Raw genomic sequence first — 14,434 nt, forward strand, 5'->3', positions numbered from 1 at the left:
TTTACAACAAACAGAAAACTTGCAAACTCAACCATACATGCATGCATAAGTGTCCTGTTTTTATTGTAAATATATAAAGTTTTTTTATAAAATGTTTATTACTGGGACAAATGTGTTAAATTAATTCACATCCTCTATGCTGCTAGTTGCTGCTTCCTTCCTTCCTTTCTTTTAGATAGACATATAGGGGTAAACGGAAAAGCGTATTTAATAGCTAAGAGATGACACTCCTAGTTTCAGACGCGTTTGACAGTTACCATTTGTCAAAAGACTCAAATGTTTAACCATTTTTTAAAATTTTTAAAACCGATGAACAACAACCAATTCAAAATAGTTTGTCAGAAGTCTTTGGAAAAAGTAATAGTAATAGCTACCGCCAAACATGGATAATTTTCCACCACGACAATTCGAGCAGAAAACATTTATTGATAGATCATTTGCTGTGATTAGGTATCTCTTTTTATTAAAGAACAAATAAATTGTGATGCTTGAAGAAGGAATCAACTCTTCAATTGCAACTCCATTTTGGAGTGTTGACACCAAGACAAAGAAACAATCTGGGGCCGAATTACCGCATTCGATATTGAGTAAAATCGATCGCAATTTTCTTATTGGAGATTACTGCATTCGATATCGAGCATGAAATTTAGTACATTTTGTTATAATTACGATATAGAAATTATTTTTCGATACGATAGTTCATTCGATCACGAGTGCGCTAATTCGGCCCCAGTACTGAACAAAACCGATCGTACATGGCCAAAAAGAAGTACTCTTTCATCAGGAATGACACAAGAGGGCTTCGAATTACATTCTAAACTGTCATATTCTTTATATTTAAGCTTCTATTCCAAAGATCGTGGAAAGATGCAAATCATGAGAGATTCACCGAAACAACGACTACATAGTGTCGTCTAAAGATTGTCCCACATGTCAACCAATTTTCTCTCATTTTAAAACTACTTTTCAGCCTAACCTCGATAGTTTGGGCGTGTGTGTGTCTGTACAAGTGTAAATGTACGTGTATGTTAAAAATCAATTTCCTTGGGACAAAATTGAAACAATTTTCTTGTTGACATCACACAGTATGTGAGCGGTATGAGAGATAGCAGATCGGAGAAGCTTTGTGTGGTGTGTTGTCATCATCGTCTTCTATGGGTTATAAATTCATGTTAAATACTTGTGATAACAATCTCAACAATTTAAGTTTTCTTGGAAAATGTAGTTTAAGGTTATTGACATGTTCTGTTGTAATTTGAATTATTGTTGCAATCGCAATATTTATCAACACTAGAAAATTATTTGAGATAGAAAGTTTTTCTTTTTTTGCATTCTTTTTTTTTCCTGACTTTTCAATATTGATGCAGGATTTTAATTTTTTACCAAGGCAGAATTTTAAATACAGAAAAAAAAACAAATAAACAAACACACATGTTCGTTCAGCCTGAAGCACAACAATTTTTATATTTGAGGAGCATATTTGCAACAACACTTTAATTGCTTTTAGGTTTGGGAAAAAGAAAACCTTGTAATGGAATAATTAATATTGATGGTTTTAGTATAGAGTGTAAATAAAAATGGGAATTTGTATAGAAAGTATTTGTTAGTGTTAAATTTAAATTAGAAAATGTAATTGAATTTTTAAAGCCCGACGGGGTGTATTAAAACCTTTAGGTCCCGAAGGAATATCCATGCAGATTGGAGTAACTGTGAATGCGTTTAACAATTGAGTAAAAAGACTAGTAACATCCCATGGTAGGAATATAAGAATTGGAATCTTTGCATGCTGATAGTCCCCTAATATGCAGAATCGAAGACATTCGTCGCTTCTCTACTTACAAGTTACAGGTCATAACATAGCCACAACAGTCTCGGCGGAAATAATAATAGACTGATCTTGTTATTGAAACTGCAGAAAATCCACGGTTAAGAAACGGCGCAAACACTCCTTCGAAGTTGGCACACGACTGCGTTTGTAGGCAACCATCATGCGGAAAGCTTTCGGATACCCAAGTGATTATCAAAATTGAAAACACTGAGGCATGTGAGATGCCTATGGCTTCGCAATCTTTCACACGTTTAATCTCCGACCGGCCAACACCATATCGTGATTTTTATCAATTGTTTCGGATGTAGAGACTTCACAGGGCGTACAGAACGTTATGCATCTTCCGTAAATGTACGGCAACAACTAAATTCAGTAAACCACTTTTTTACCATTGAAATTGATGGTGCAGATCAAGTTTATCCTTGGTTTTAGTGATGATTTTTTCAGCTAAAAATAGATTACTTCTACCTGTCATAGGACATTATTAGCCGTCTTAGCCACAGATATCTCAAATAGCATACATTTTTAGATGCCTCTTGATAGTACGGTCCTGGCTCTCAACCTGTTGAAAGTCTTTCATTGTCTACCAGTTTCTTCGGGAATAATACAAAGAAATGGATTGACAAAGAGTAAAACAAGTATCAGGAATTTTGTCAACATTTCTGTTTAACTTCTGCCTCTTTAAACGCTCTGCACTGTTCCTCAATCCACTCTTTGTTTTTTCGTATGGAAATCCCTTAAAAAACATGGCACGGAGTTTGCAGAAAATATGGGTGGAGAAAAACAAATTCAAAAGAGAATTTCGAAAATATCATGACTGAAAAGTCATCGTGTAAATCGCGTGAATTAAGCCTGTCTAAAATATAGATGAAGAATCCTTGATCTATGGAAATTAAGCGTGGAATCACCACATCATTACAATCCAACTGAAGATGCTGAAATTTTAAATGCCAGTCTATTCTTAAATCGAACAGGCATTATTAACCGCCATTTCCACTGATATTTGAGACAAGAGAGGTTCAGTCAGTCCATTACTCTTTGAATGAAACACAGGTTTTTGGATCTCTTTTGAGATCAATATACTTTGTCCAACGTTTCTGCAAATTTGTTATCTCTTCCAAAAAATAAGATATATCGACGTCATCAAAATAAGTATTTTTTTGGGAGATGATTTCATCGTTGGCTTCTCTTTTCGCCGAGAAATTTCTTCAGGTTTTGAAACAAGAAATAGTTTATCGGGGCTAAATCTAGAGAATAGGTCGGATGTGGGAGCAATTCGTAGCCTAATTCATGGATTTTTGCATTGGAAACTGCATTATCCTGGTGAAAAAGAACTTTTTTCTTGGCCAAATGCGGTTGTTTTTTTCAAATCCTCAATCGACCATTGATTTCTTTACCCTTTTGAAGGTAGTCAATGTGGATTATACGGCGTGCCCGCCGAGAAACCCACTGTTTTAACAGCTGTTTAGTTTCTGGTGTGTTGTGGTGGATCCACGGTTACGAAACGGCGCTAACAACGCCAAACACTCCTTCGAAGTTGTCACACGACTGCGTTTGTAGGCAACCATCTTGCGGAAAGCTTTCTGATACCCAAGTGATCATTCAAAATTGAAAACACTGAGGCATGTGAGATGCCAATGGCTTCGCAATCTTTCGCACTTTTAATCTCGTGAATTTGTTCAATTGTTTCGGATGTAGAGACTTCACAGGGCACCCAGAACGTTCTGCATCTTCCGTGAATGTACGGCAACAACTAAATTCAGTAAACCACTTTTTACCATTGAAATTGATGGTGCAGATTACATATCAAGTTTAGTCTTGGTTTCCTATTACATATCAAGTTTAGCCTTGATTTGTGTGATGATTTTTTCTGCTAAAAACCACGCGAAATTCACTTTTTCCATTTTCTCCTCAAGTCATGCGGTAATCTGCTATAAATGGCTGTCAAACACAAACTTGTTCAAATTTTGAAATGAGTCAACTGACAGATGCATGTTGACAGGAGTAGTGGTGCCATTTCAGTTAAGAGGCGGTAAATTCAAAAATTGACGGACTTATTAGCATATATTAACAAGTACCTCGTAGAAATTCGGTCCTCGTCGAACTCGATATGTTGAAAGTCTACGTCATTGTCTACCAGACTCTTCAGGACATTCTGTTCTGCTCCTCAATTCACTCTTTGTGAACATTTGTTTGTCATAGGAAAATGCCTCAAAATAGGATATTGTCAATGACATGTCTTCAACATTGTCACAGTGATTCAATGTAGCCTGTCTAAAAGATCTTAACATGTGAAGAAGTTCTGATCTATGAAAATAAACATTAATGGTTTGAAATCAGATCGTATCATTTCAAGAAGTATTTAAGAAATTGGATAAAAATGGGTCTTTGATATTATTTTAGGTAAAACGACCAAACATGAACTCATAACAATGCATGAAAGATGATCCTGAATCAAGACACAGATCGAATTTCAATAGTTGTTCTCTCTTCCACTATTTTTTTAATCTATTGGATTTTAATTAGCTAAAAAAACTACTTCTCCATGAATCATTTCAACAATAAGGTAATATGTAGTTCAAACAAACGACGCCTTTGCTTAGAGTTGGAAAAATATATTTTTTGTGCCAAAAATAAACATTTGTGTTACATATAGTTTTAAAAAAAATGTGTCCCTAAAAATATTTCCTCCTCAAATTATTTCATTAGCTTCCTTGTTTACAATTTAATTTCCCTCCATTAAACCACTGATTTATTGGTCAGAAATCATGAAACAAAAGACATCGATTGCCTCTAAATTATAAAGTTTTTTGTTGCAGTTAAAATACCCAGCTTTTCGCCAACATATGTAGTTGCTTTAAATAGTTAAATATATTTTGTCTAAATGCACAAATTGACTTTTGTCACAGGACAATGGCACTGCATGAACATCTGTGCTGTATACTTAGATGCAAGTACTACCTACGAACATTTGTACTCATGTGTATAATAAAGTATGGCCTTAGTAGACCAAACGAAATGAAAGAGCTCAAAAAATGTAAAACAATTCAAATGTTTTTCTGGTGCTCTTAACAAAACAGTGCCTGGCATGCATCCTCATACACAGAGAGAGAGAATGAGAAACCATGTGACAATTAAGTGATTTAGTAGTGTCACGTAATAGTTTTAAATTGCCGCACTGTATATTTGTTTTGCAGTTTATGTGAGTGCCCTACATCAAGTGATTTGGTAATTTTCTTAAGTTAAGTATGATCTGAGCGAATGTTTTTTGTCAAAAATTAACAATATTTGCTGTAAACGGATCTCCTCACAGTCTTATTTTCCAGCTGAGTCTTTGAAACATGTAGAATAACAAGATGACATCCGTAGTAGCAACCCAACATGCCTTGGGTTGCGCTATTCCAAGAACTACTTTCACGAAACCTTCACCGTAACAGCCGCTCGCAGCATTACTTTCCAACTGAATCAGTGAGAATCCAAAATTAACGTGATGACATCTGTATTATCAAGCCTGACGACACAAGGACTGTATAGATTATGAGGAAAGAAGGATAATGTTGTCTTTATAGAACTACTTTAACGAAACATTCAGCATTAATTTCCAGACGACGGTTCAGATGGGTGATCCTTGTCACCCATCTGAACCGCAATTATTGCATAGATTATCCAGCCCTACGATTAAGTTGGCAAAGCGCACATATCCGGCCATAAACGATATAATAATGACTTTACCCAGTTTTTATAAAATATCGTACCTAGACAGGACGAAACTTCGACTTTCGCAAACTGCATTACCTTCCGCCACAGAAACAACACTTTTTGCAAGTCAATAATCAGAGGACAGATAACTTTAGTCTGTTAGACAAGGTAAACAACAATCTAAACGGACTCTAGGTGTTTTAGACGGATAAAGGCACCTTTGCCCCGTTTAGATTGTGTAGTTAGCGAACTTCATGGCGTTTTGCTTGGTCCATAAGAGTAAAATTATCTCTTCGAAACTTCGATGTTCGCAGACTACATTATCTTGCTGCCTAAGAAACAACACGACACTAATCAGGAATCATTCGGGAATTTAGCAAAATTCGTCAAGTATGGACCATTCTCCACCATTGTCAGAAATCATTCGGGAATTTAGCAAAATTCGTCAAGCATGGACCAAATATCAGTCATGATATTTTCGAAGTAAATCGCGTGATAGACTTCTGAAGAAGCCAAACCATGCAATTGCTCCAAACCATACAATTTCTGCATTACTGACATATCTGTCACATATTCTCACTTAGTTATTGAACATTATAGTGTAAACAACAAAGTTTATTTTTGCGAAAATGTCGAATATTGTTTTGCTTTACTTCTTTAATTTAACAAATAGGGCCGCTGAAGCACACCGATTGCTCACCAAAGCTTATGGTGAATGTGAATGTGTTGCGAAAATGTCGAATATTGTTTTGCTTTACTTCTTTAATTTAACAAATAGGGCCGCTGAAGCACACCGATTGCTCACCAAAGCTTATGGTGAATGTGTTCCATCGGTTTCAATGTTCGAGAGATGGTTTGTGCGGTTCAGAAGTGGTGATTTTGACACGGAAGACATATATCGCCCAGACTAGCCAAAAAAGTTTGAAAACTATGAATTGGAAGCATTACTCTATGGAGATTGTTGTAAAACTCAACAAGAGCTTGCAAAATCATTGGGAGCTATTCAAGCAGCAATTTCAAACCGACCAGCAGGAATCATCCGAAAGCAGGGAAACATGGGTAACATACTAAGGTAATTCTTTGTATTTGGTGGGAGCAAAAGGGTCCTATCTATTATGAGCTGCTAAAATCTGACCAGACCATCACAGGGAACCTGTACTGAACGCAACTGATTCGTTTGAATCGTATATTAGCCGAAAAACGACCAGAATATGCGGCCTGACATTAAACCGTAATATTCCATCATGACAACGCTCGGCCACTAGCAAGTCACTTGCGGAAGAACTTCTGCAAGTAATTGCTGAAGTGTTTCCACTCAAATTGAAACTTGCGGAAGTCTGCTTTCAGAAGTAGTTTGTAGAAGTTATTACGACGAACTTGCTGCAAGAAATTGCAGACGTGTTTCCACGAAATGTAAGTACAGATTACAGTATAGTTTCTTTTCTTTGTTTACTTCCTGACCATACTGCGTTCGGAAATTGAGCAATTTCATTTTGACCTCTTCTTCGTGCGCGTCTATTTCATTGGCTATTGCCTTTAAAGCGTTTTGTTTTTTAATTTTACTATTATACTCTTTTGAGGACATTTCACATAATTCAGGATAACTTTCTAGTTTTTTTTTGTTAATTTATTTATGTTAATTTTTATAAATTTGGAAATGAACTCAAAAAAATACAAAACGAAACTAAAAGCAAAAGTGAATATCACAAACCCTTTACCTGATGTACACCCGACTTCTTCTGCAAATCTTCAAAACACTTGCAGTTCACAGCAATTAACTCTACAAGCCGTGACTTCTGGAAGTCGACTTTTAATACGTGTTTACACGACAAAATCTTCTGGAAGCAACTTCCGCAAGAAAACTTGGTAGTGGACACACGGCTTTATATTCCAGACCTTGCCCGTCCGACTACTATTTGTTTCGATCGATGCAGAACACTCTCTCTGGAATACGATTCATTTCAGCACAGTATCCGAAATTGGCTTCATTCGTTGTTGGCCTCAAAGTATGAGTAGTTCTTTTGGTGCGGAATTCATAAGTTGACAGAAAGATGGGAAAAGGTCATAGCTAACAATAGCTATTCCCAATATATATATTGTACAAATGTTTCAAGATAAAAGCTAAAAATATGAAAAAATCGCGCATTTTTAAGTCCCCAACACCAAAATTGCCCCCGCTGATTCTTTTAATTATCTCACATCAAAAATATATTGTGAGGTCTACGATTTTTGATTCCTGAACAACCACTTGATACGTTTTAATGACATGATTTGGTGTATTTTAAAAATTTCTACAAATATAAGCCAAAGTGTATTGATTTCATGGACTATATTTTGGAAAGACAATAAAACTATTTTCGATGATAAAACTCTTGCAGTTTTGTATTACAAATTCCTCTATACTACTTCAAAACTCCCCAAAACCCAAATGTCATATTTAATATTTTACTACAAATGCTTTCAAATGTAAGTTACTCTCCTCACACTCAAGCAAAGTAGCGTCTTTAAATTTTCGAGTTTAACCCATAGTTTAACCTTTGTTTAGTTTTAGTAGTTTCGCTTAAAGGGTTTATAAACGTGAAGAGTGTAACTGTGTGTCAAACAAAATACACTGTTACTTTCAACAGCAGTTTAGTTTTTTTTGTTGCTTCTTCTGTTTTGTTTATCCATTTTGTTTTGTTTGCCGTTTTGCGTGTAAGAGTCCTTTTATTTGTTCATTTTGTGGTTTAATTGAGGTTATTTTTTTAGTTTATTAAAATGGGGCTTTTGAGAATATTTTCACTAAAATAATACAAAACATCACAACAACAACAACGAACTAACCAAACATTTCCATTTAAATCATTTTAAATAACACAACTATGGCACAATACTCTCATTTTTTAAATGTTTCAAATGAACTTTAGTGCAAAATACTGACACGGTTTTTATTATACATGTGTGATTTAAAAATTATTTGATAGTAAAAAGAATATAATTTAAGATTTGTTTTTGGCAGCGTAGCGGAAATGTTTAAGGGTATTTTTATTAAGGTAGAAAAAACCATTTAGAAAAGTATTTCAGCTAACATTTATAAGGGAATTTGTTCAAGTCTAAAAAAATTAATGGTTTCTTTATTAAAAGGTGTTACAAATCACATGAAAGTGACAAATTTTTAGGTTAAAAAGTAGTAACAAAACATGCTTAAGCATGTCGTATTATTCCAAAATGAAATGATTATTTATCTTGAAATTATTTTCACATATTTTGGTTTATTATGAGCCTTTAATCTACTGACTTTTGTAGACCAAAGTAGTTTTCCTCAACATTTCAAAAATTATTTTTGCATTATTTTTTAAAAGTCCCTTCTCTTGCATTCATACATTTACTTTAAAGGAAATATTAAACTTCAGCACACCTTCTAGCCAACCCTACAAGGGTGCAGTCTTTATAAGACTTATTTTTTTTTTTTGTAATAAAACACACGATTTCCCTGTTGTATGAATAAATTTTGTATGTTTGTTCAGAGAAGAGAATGATGCTGGTGATGCTGGTGAACATGTTAATTTTTGAGTGCTTGCCAAAATGTAAACAAAAGAATGAATGACCCAGCCAGCGTGTTCCAAATAGTTTTAGTTCTGTTCGTTTTCATTTATTTTTCTGGCAAACCGAATGATGTTCCATTGTCAGGATGTTTTAGAATGCACCAACGAAATGTTTTAAATGAAAATAGATTTTCTCTTAATTAGTTTAGTTATGGAAAAAAGGTATATAATTTAAAATAATAGAAGAGTTACTATATAAGTTTTGTGTAATGTCAACGTCAGTATATTGGGTGCATTTATTCAAAGTATTGACCATTGTTAGCTGTACCTTTTCCCATGTTTCTGGCAACATAAGTATTCTAAGCCAATACATCTGTTCATCTTTTGAGGCCAAGAACGAATCAAGCCAATTTCGGAAGAGCATCCCAGAGAGGGAGAGAGTTGTGCTCCGATCAAAGAAAATAACTTTCCAGCGACTTCTTTCTAAATATTTTCAACTGGCAACATGTGGCCTAGCGTTGCCATAATGGAATATTACGGTTTAATGTCTGTCCACATATTATTGGCTTCTTCGACCTATACTCGTTTCAGTTGAGTTCGGTACAGTTTCCCTGTGATGGTCTGGCCAGATTTCAGCAGCTCATAATAGATATGAGCCTTTTGTTCCCACCAAATACAGATCTCTTACGCTTCGGGTTATCGTAATGTATACATTTTTCATCGCAAGTAATGATTCGGTCCAAAAATTATTTTCTTTTATATTGAACGCTATAAAAGAAAATAATTTTTCATTTCAGACATTCAGACATTATTTCAAAGTCTGTCGACTTCAATTCGTATGGTACCAAATTTCTCTGCGTTTGGATGAATCCTGCTGCTCGCAAAAGTTTTGAAATTGCTGCTTGAGTAGCTTCCAATGACAATAATCTTCATGGAGCAATGCCTCTAATTCTAGGTCTTCAAACTTTTTTGGCTGGCCTTGGCGATCTTTGTCTTCCGTGTCAAAATCACCACTTCTGAACCGCACAAATCATCTCTCGCACGTTGAACCGTTGGAACAGATTCACCATAAGCTATAGTGAGCAAAAAACAGTTTGAATATTCAGTAGGATTTATAGCTTGATAGTCTTCCATATACCGCTGTTGTAAGAGACTAAGAATAATGGATGAGTCCGAAACTTACTAACATATGACTGTGGTTCAGCAAAATTATACAAAAGTGTTTCATCCACGTTTTTTTCGTCTGCCTTTGAAGCAACAAAAACCATAAAGGAGGTAAATCGTTGTCTAAGAAGTCATATTCCTGTTTATAAATCTGAAGAAGTGTGTCAGTAGAAATCATAGAATTTTGAAGATTAATAACGTGTACTCCGAATGAAAGTGCGCTTATTAGGTATAAGACTACTTATGTCTGCTGAACAGTAAAATAAAGATAGGCTGTCTACATTCCGACGATGTTTTAAAGTATCAATAAACCGAGTAAGTCTCATCCCCGCCTTTCTTCGAACCCGGTCCAGCAGCTCTAGACTTGACCTTGCAGCCTCCCATTTTTGGGAATTATATTACATTTTTGGACGTATGAAGCTAGTATATATACGAAGAAGGTCAGAAGGGGAGAAATATGTCCGACACCGTCTCAATAAACCCAAGCACCTAAAACTTTCCTTCGCAACATCGAATATATGACGATTCTAATGGAAGTTACACTGTATTGTCGTATCTAGAATCAAAAGGTTATCTGAAACTGCAACAGTTTCGTTACCCATACAAAGAATTGCTTGTGAGTTTTGAGTGCGTTGAAATTAGCTCGTTGCAATTCACCCCATCTGAAGATTGCTGTATGGCCACAATTTACAGAGTCATAGATTTTCAGTCTTAAGAGTTTAATCTCAGAAAGAGTTGGTCTATGGTCAAATGAATATGAGTGACAGATATTGCTGTCATCCGCGAAAGAATAAATTGGATTTGTTAGTGATTGTTAGCAAATCATTCATGAAAATTTAAAAAAAAGAGAAGGAGAAGCAACAGATCCCTGGGGAACTCCACAGCTCAATATGAAGTTCTTGTAGCAAACCCCTTCTATTACTACTCTTATAGGTATTTATTATAGTACGTCCACAAAGGAAACTATAAATAAAAGGAGAAAGTTCTACCCCGACACCGAACGCGATAAAATTCGAAACTAGTCCATCATGCCATGGGTGTGTTGAACGACTACAGAAGCCTGTCTGTCATTAGAAGTCTATTCGATTCCAATTCATAATTGACAAGATAATAGTTTAACATGCTCTCCATAACCTTCGAGAGAGCCGAACAAATTGAGATTGTGCGATAAGCTTCTAACAATGGAGAAAAATCCCTGATTAATATGAAAAGTAGAAAAGGTTCATAAGTGGACAAGCCATCGATGAGGAATATTTTTTAAAACAAGTGCTGAAATATAATCTGATCCAGGGGCATTGTTCACGAACTTTCTTAACTGCCCAAGTTCTCAAAGATATTTTAGGCATAGTACAAGATACAGTAGGTATCACTTGCTACACTCATCGGAGTATAAGTCTTACTTAGATGAGTTCAACAGAATATTGGTAGTCTTAATGTTGCATAAACGATCTCCAAACTCTCCGAACTTTGTTTCAATTCCCAAGGGTTTTTGAGACAATAATCCATTACAGATTGCAGCACTTTATGCTTTTCTTCGTACTTATCAGCAAATATCTTCATCTGATTATTATACTTGATTTTGCCAAGAATTTGTTCAATTATTTTATCTTAATCTTCAGCGCTTCATCTGTTCTAATAAACACTCAAGTTTGCACTGTCAGCGCCATAAAGAAGCCTCGGTTATATGAGTGCATCATATAGACGAGATTGGGAATTGTCTTTCAATTGATTGTGTCACAACCCTCCAGTCACTGACGAACCAAAATTTGTCTTGCATAGTGAGGTTGAAGAGGTCACCCTTTGGCCCAGATGAAAATTCCGTGCTGATGCTTTGGAACCTTGATGAGCGGTGTGTTTCTTTACCAGCATGAATTCCAGAAAATGTACACAATCACATCCCTAAACCCTGGAGTATCGTACAGGCCGATCTCTATGTTATTTACATTCGCGAAGACACTTACAGTGTCTGAAAATGGGTCAAGTGATCCCAATGCACAAGGAAATATCGTACATTCCAATTTATATGTTAACTTAAACACGCAAAGCCATTCAATATTTATGTCCTTCATACAGTGTTTCTTTACCAGCTGGAATTCTGGAAAATGTACACCATCACCTTCCTGTAGATTGTGCACAACTTGCGTGCCCTTCAGTCGTTTATCGTGTTTAGAGACAGATATATCGTAGATATATCTATAAATTTCGTCACTTCGCAAATGTCACTGCAATATCGCATAAGTAAAGAAACAAAGTACTCAAGACACTTGCCGACAGCACTTGGGTTGTGGATAAAGAAACCTTGTTGGCTACATATAAAATTATTGGCCGGTCTTTCCTGGGTAAAAAACTTTCTGTTGATACAGCTGTGGATTGACAATCTTTGGCGAGTAAGACTCAGGTTGTTTTGGAACGTTGGTCCAATTGAGTAGTGTGGTCAGTATCGCTGAGTGCTTCTTAGTGCAGACAAATACAAAGCTGCCAAAATACTGCCCTCAGGATCATTACGGACTGGTTTCATATATCCTTGGAATATTTCAGGCGGAAATTTACGCCATCCTTATATGCTCTAACGAATGTTTGAGAAGGAGAGTTAGGAATAATAGGATATTTGTTATGTCGAATAGACAAGCTGCTCTTAGAGCCTTATCTTCATATGATGTAAGGTCTGGTGTTGTTATGGACTGCTGGACATCATTGAATGAACTCGGCACACTCAATGAACTTACCTTGTGCTGGGTATGAACGTGCTGATTGTTTGGCCAATAGAAGTGCCCGACGTCCATTCATAGGCCCTGAACCGTTCTTTGGCATCCTTTGGTTACACTATGGAATGAATTCGTTCTTGGGTTGAATCGGAATTTTCCCGATTTTGAAACAATTTACCAGGACTTAGACAGTGCAAAAGGTTTATTATTCTGTCCAAACGTAGATCTCAATTGTTGCTATCGCTCGGAAAAGGTGAATTGAGATTACTCACTGGATTATTCACAGGACACTGTGGCTTTAGGTATCACTAATTTATTTTGGGTAATGTTGCGAATGAGCAGTGTAGGTTTTGTGAACTTCAAGCTGAAACCTCTGAACATATTATATGCGACTGCCCAATGCTGGCAAGGGGATGTAATTGATCTCTCATCTAAGGCTACAAAAAATATCCTATGGGTCGTAGTGCTTGAGGTCTCGCTAATGATAATGATAAACCTTGGAATACCATATTCATAAGGAAATGAAGGTCTTCACGGTAAAGGAACACCCCAACATGATGACATACAAGTTCCTTCTGGATTGCCATGGGAGAAACCACACGAAATGAATTGGAATCACACGAACCATATTAGTAAAGATTATCGACTGTGTGTAAATGACATTCCTAGATATACATATGATCCGTTTGATCATGTGTCGTACGTAGGAACTTGGAACGATATTCTAATGGATCTAGTAATAACAGTGGTTGCAGGTTACCGCATGAATATCGTATTTAAAGGCCACCCACAGTAATAGGCAGAAACCGAGTAAACACTGCCGTGGAAAACAACAGTAGTTCTGAGACAGCAGTACAATTCAATGGACTTGATCTTCGATAACGTTGCTTTCACTGAAAAGTTAAGGAAACAACTCAATGTCTACTGTTGAAGTAGCACAATTCATTCGCCTTGATCTCCATTATTTTTTCTTGGTCATTATTCCATCATTGGATTCTTTGTCGAAGATGTTGATGTACTTCTTTCTCATCATCTTTCATTGATAAGGATATTTACCCTGGTTCTTGCATTACACTTCTTTTGTGACACCTTTTCAGCAATTATATACTGAATGCGAATCAATGAACGCACTTCATCATATGTGTGTCAAGCTCACTTATTAATAGAGGTCAATCACAACAAGATGGATCTGATATGCTCTTGTTCAATAATTATATAGGGGTCTCCTCGTACTAGCCGGTGTTTGAATATCGTACCACTTAAAGCAATTAGCCGCCTCGGATGTCTACTAGGAGAGGCTAAATTTTACAATAGCATGACAATATATGTTTTTCTGGCACGGAGCCAACTTCCAAATAAAGAAGACTATGTTGATATGATTTGACCCCAAATAACACCGTGAATCAAATTTTGGGTCATAAATTTTTAACTCAATTTGTATGGTATTTTGCAGATAGTAGATTTTTGAAAATAGTATTAACTAAATTAACATATTTTACTAAAAATATAACGTT

The 14,434-nt window shown here is 35.9% G+C and overlaps 1 protein-coding gene across 1 annotated transcript in view; it reads right to left on the reverse strand.

Annotated features, from left to right (window-relative positions):
- LOC135958252 (NCK-interacting protein with SH3 domain) overlaps positions 1-14,434 on the reverse strand; it is a 49,095-nt gene that overhangs the window by 16,212 nt on the left and 18,449 nt on the right. The gene's annotated exons all lie outside the window — the stretch shown is intronic.

Source organism: Calliphora vicina, chromosome 4, assembly GCF_958450345.1.
Source record: "Calliphora vicina chromosome 4, idCalVici1.1, whole genome shotgun sequence".
NCBI classification, from domain to species: Eukaryota; Metazoa; Arthropoda; class Insecta; order Diptera; family Calliphoridae; genus Calliphora; species Calliphora vicina.